Below are 5,550 nucleotides of genomic sequence, written 5' to 3'. Positions count from 1 at the left end.
AAAAAAAAAAAAAAAATACAGAAAATGTTGAAAACCAGATCAGGTCCAGTGTGCATCAGAGAGGGGATCGACTGATAAAGTTATATTTTTAATTTGATTTTTGATCCTCTTTTTGTCGTTGAAATGTTGAATATTTCTATAAAGTAGGTATTGGTACTTTGCCCAATATGTTATTGCCCCTAATTTTCCAAGTCTGTGAGTTGTCTTTTTATTCTTTTGATGAAATATTATAATATCATAAATGGCTGAATGTCATTGAGTTTGTATTCTGCTCTTTATTCCTTTGCATTTATTCTGAAATGGTAGTTATGCATGTATTAGAGCCCATAAATATCCCCGAATTTTTCATTTATGATATTTACTTAGGTTTTATAATTATAGTTTTGATACATTTTTACTTAATTTGTGTATATGCTGTGAGATATGGGTCTTATTTCATTTTTCTGCAAATGGATATCCTGTTTCTACTGCACTATTAGTAAAAGAAACCATCTCTTACCAATTTGGTGATTTTTGTCCCTTAGTGAAATATCAGTTGCTCATAATCAAACCAAAACTAACTGTATTGACATCATGTCAATTTGGAGTCTTAGCAGTCCTGCATTGCATTTTTGAGATTATTAATCTTCTCAGAAGCTGAGAGTCCCCCCTTTCTTCCAAGGGGTAATTGGCACACTTGAAATGACAACCTAAGTGTCCATAGGTGAATGGCTATACTTCTAGGTTCTCAAGTCCGTGTGTCTGTTCTACCAGTACCAGGCTGTTTAACAACCATAACTATACAATAGGTCATCAAGAATATGAGGCCTCTTTCTTTCTTCTTCGTTAGTAGTGCTTTGTTTACCTAAAGTCTCCTTCTTTTCCACATGAAGTTTGTGATTCGTTTTTCCATTCCTTTAAAGAATCATAATGGGCTCTGAATCAGTGTTTCATTGTGTCTGTAGATCAGTTTGCTTAGTGTTATGTTCTTCAATCCATGAACATGATAGAGTTTTCCACTTACTTAGGTCTCCTTTGGTTTCTTGGAGTAGTGTTTTATAGTTTTCTTTGCATAAGTTTTTGGTTTTCTGGTTTAACTTAGGCCTAAGGTATTTTACCTTTAGAGTGGCTATTATAAATGTTATTGTTTTCTTTATTTCCTTGACATAGTTATCTCTGATAGGTTAAATGAATCTGACAGATTTTTGTTGTTGAACCTTGCTGACTTTATTTGCTTTATTAATTTTCTTGCTGAGTCTTAGGGATTTTCTATGTATAGGATCATATCATCTGAAAATAGGAGACCTTTACTTGTTTGTCTATTTGGGTGCGTTTAATTTTGCTTTCTTGCCTTATATTTCTAACTAAGGCTTTCAGCACAATATTAATAGGGGTGGGGATAAAGGGTAACTTTGCCTTCTTTCCCTTCTTAAGGAGAAAGTTTCAGTCTCACTCTGTTGTGATTAATGTTGAAAGTTTGCTTTGTATATATATCCTTAATTATATTAACAATTTTTTAATTATATACTTATTTTGCTAAGATTTATTATCAGGTATGGGTTTTGAATTTTGTCGTGTCTTTTCTCATTGATTAAAGTCATGAGTTTTTCTGGTTTTCTTTATGTAATAGATTACACTAATTGTTTTCTAATGCTGGACCAATTATACATACCTTTTATGAATATCACTTGGTCATAATGTATTTTTTTATGTTGGATTCTTTTAGCTAGAATTTGGATGATCACTTTCTTATCCATGTTCATGAAGGTCCTTGGTATGTATATATATATATTTAGAGATGTATTTGCCTGGTTTGGGTATCAGGATTGTTCTTGCTTCATTAAATAATTGTTGCATTATTTCATGCTTTTCTATATTTTAGGATAGATTAATTAGAATGTTTGGTCAAATTCTACACTGAAGCTATCTGAGCCAAGACTTTTGTTATTAATGTTGTTGGAATACTTTTAATGACCTGTTCAATTTCAATATTGTCAAGGATTTGTTCAAATTTTCTACATCAGTTTGTGTTATTTTAGGTAAGTATGATATTTGTAAAAAATTGTCCCATTTCTTCTAGGTTTGAAAAATTCTTATAGAACAGTTCTTTGTGATATCCTGTTATCCTTCTACTTTCAATTGTTTCTGTTGTGATGCCATACAATTCCATTCTTCCCCCCTCCCCCACTCTCATTATTCTAGAACCTTGATTTAGCCACAACACTGGCTAAAATAATAATACCGGTAATGTAATGTTTAATGTCTGTTCAGGCAACATCCAACTACATATCTATGGTACCATAGGGATTTTGTTTCCTTTTCAGGGTAGAGAGCTTCCTTTTGTTTATTATTTCCCCTTTCTGATTTTAAAGACCCAAAATGGACACTCTTGCAGCACTGGCATATGAGTGAAACACAGGCAGGTGAGGCAGAAGGCGTGGCTCTAGGCGTGGGCTCAGAGGTTCTGTCCAGCAGACGAGCAGATGCCATTCCTCCCTAAGTCACATTCTCTTGCTTTTGTTCTTGCTGCTCCCAGTGCGATTCCTCCAACCTTCAACAGCAGCAGATGCACTAAGGACAACTGGATGTGGGCTCCCTATATACGGGCTTCAAACAGTTCTTTGAAAAATGGAAATGAAAAATGAGATTTTTCCATAACTTTAAAAAATTTGTTTTATAATTGCATTTCTTCTTGACTTTTAATTTTGTTCCTGAATGTCTGAAATTTCTATAACCTTGCTCTGCAGATATTGTAGAGCAAGGCCTCAAACCCTTTCAAAGCTGCTCTTGCAAGCACTGTAGGAGTGCACAGGGTAACTCCACACCCAACCATGCTGGAGGCTTGCAAACATTCTTATTCTTATATTTGCATCTTCTATTTCATTCGTTTGTTACATTTGCCTGTGGTTTGTGCTTTCATTGATTCTTACCTGGAGTTCTAATAATATGTGAAGTTTTCCATTGATGATGTGCCATGTGATTCTTAAGTCTTCTTCATTTTTTTTCTTATTATTTTTTTAGAAGGTAGTATTAAAAAAATTACCTCCCAAATCACTTAGTTCATGACTTTCATCAATTCAATTCTTTCCCTTGCCTTTCAATGCATTATTTATTCTAAAATTTACTATTAATCTTCTAAATTTCTATTTGCTGTTTTTGTATGGTTTATAATTTTTCATTTATTTTGTCAGTTAATTCTTGAAGAGTACTCCTGAATTTAATTTCACCAACAACTCTCAATCTTTTAATAAATTAAAAGTACCTATACATTGTTCTACTGAATTCCTTATCAGGTTGTTATAATGCCATTTTTATATCAGGTTCTGAAATTTATCCACTTGTTTTACATTCTCTGTATTGAATCTTTGTATGAAGCAAAATTTTCTGTTGTCTGAAAGACATTGTGTGTTACATTATTTGTATTTAATTGGTGATTTTATATTGGTGTCTTACACTCACAACGTGTCTCTTGGTGGGTATGATAGAGGATGGGAGAGTGTTCTCAGTTTACTCTTTGAAGTTCATGTAGTACAATTGGAGGTGGGTTGCACTGGTTTTATTTGTTGTGTATCTTTGATTAGATGTTAAAGAAATGAGTTGTGGCCCTCTCCAAGTTTGTCTGGCTAAAGTAGATTTTGATTTGGATATGCAATCTGGGCATAGTTATAATGCGGATAACAAGAAAAATAGAGACACACAGACAAAAACAAACAGCCCAAAGGAAATAATAAATTATCAATGATTTTAAAAGAGCAATGAAGAGAAGGAGAGAGTGGAGTAACTTCTTCCAAAAGCAGAAGGAAAAAAGTGGCAACCAGAGAATCTGCTACCCTGACAAACTATTAAATAGTTGGTGAGGTAAGAGTCTTCCCAGACAAGGAAAAATGCAAAGAATACACAATAAGACTGAACCCTGCAACAAATCCTTTCCGACTCACTGTGATCAGAAGACCAACATCCACCAAGCACAAGCAGGAGAATGCCATATAGCACAATGACAACCAGAAATCAATGTGCTGAAAACAACTACAAGGAAAACATTACCTCAGAGAGAAAAGATGGCAAGAATGAAGCCAAGAATGAACACAGCACACTGATATGAAGGGCAATGGGAAAGCATGCAACACATAAAGGTACAAGATGACAGCAATTAATCTACAATGGTGGTAATAACTCAGAATGTCAATGGCCTGAACTCATCCACTAAAAGACAAGGGTTAGCAGACTGGCCCAGAAAGCATATCCCATCAATCTGTTGTCTGCAAGAGACACATCTTAAGCTTGCAGACAAAAAATATATAAGAATAAAAAGCTGGCAGAAAATATACCAGGCATAAAGCATCTAAAAAATTTGCAGAGGTTGTAATTCAAATCTCTGTCAAAATTGACCTCGAGGTGCAAACCATGACAAAAGACATGGATGGGCCCTATATAATGCTCAGAGGATCAGTAGACCAGGAACCAGTGAGCATAATAAATATATACATACATAACAATAGGCACACAGAATTCTTCAAATAAACGTTTCAAAAGATGAAAAAAGAAATCACAGACTCAAAAATTACATTCACTGCCATCAGAGAAAGATCACTGGGAGAGACACTCAGCCAGGAGGCTACAGAGCTAAACAAACAATTGGGCAACTGGACCTGATATAGAGATTTTTCCATCCAAATGCAAAATAATTCACATTATTTTCAAGGGCCCATGGCTCATTTTCAAAAACACACCACATGCTTGGACACAAGTCAAGCCTGAGTAAATTAAAACACATAGAGTTTACTCAGACATCCCTCTCAGACCACAATGCCGTAAAACTGGAGATTATAAAAGGATGGCCAGAAAAACTAGGTTAAACCATTAGAGGATAAATAACAATCTTCTGCAACATGAATGGGTACTGGCCCAGATTAGAGAGGAAATAAGAACTTTCTAGAAACTAATGAGAATGAGAATACAATGTATAAAACCCTAAGGGATACAATTACAGCAGTTATCAGAGGAAGTTCAATGCAATTAATGCATATATGAAAAAGGAACTGATCTGCTATGACAAAACCTCCAGCAACTGGAACGGAGTCAACAGAATACTCCTACAATAGCAAAAGAAAATAAATAATACAAACTAGGGCAGAGTTAAACTGGTGGGAACACAGAGAACATTGTGAACAATCACTGCAGCAAAAAAAGCTGGTTCTTTGAAAGGGTTAAGAGAATCGACAGACTAGCAAACCTAACCAAGAAAAGAAAGGCGCAAACATCAATAGCCAGGATGAGGGATGGAACTGGGGAAATCACAACAGACCCCAACAAGATTAAAATAATAATCACAAAGTACTATGAAAGTCTATATTCTTTTTTGTTTTAAATCATTTTCTTGGGGGCTTGTACAACTCTTATCACAATCCATACATCCATCCATTGTGTCAAACACATTTGTACACTTGTTGCCCTCACCATTCTCAAAACATTTGCTTTCTACTTAAGCCTTTGGTACCAGCTTCTCATTTTCCCCCTCCTTCCCTGATCCTCCCTCCCTCACGAACCCTTAATAATTTATAAATTATTATT

The 5,550-nt window shown here is 34.8% G+C and overlaps 1 non-coding gene across 1 annotated transcript; it reads right to left on the bottom strand.

Moving 5' to 3' along the window:
* Positions 1 to 2,692: 2,692 nt before the first annotated feature.
* On the bottom strand, positions 2,693 to 2,827 carry LOC115872891. Its single transcript, XR_004048095.1, has one exon. It is a non-coding gene; the product is annotated as a small nucleolar RNA SNORA9 (small nucleolar RNA).
* Between the last annotated feature and the right edge of the window lie 2,723 nt (positions 2,828 to 5,550).

Source organism: Echinops telfairi, unplaced genomic scaffold, assembly GCF_000313985.2.
Source record: "Echinops telfairi isolate 266 unplaced genomic scaffold, ASM31398v2 ScPeMD7_4;HRSCAF=17, whole genome shotgun sequence".
Classification (NCBI taxonomy): Eukaryota; Metazoa; Chordata; class Mammalia; order Afrosoricida; family Tenrecidae; genus Echinops; species Echinops telfairi.
The sequence above is the reverse complement of the archived record's forward strand: the minus strand, read 5'-3'. Positions and strand labels throughout refer to the sequence as shown.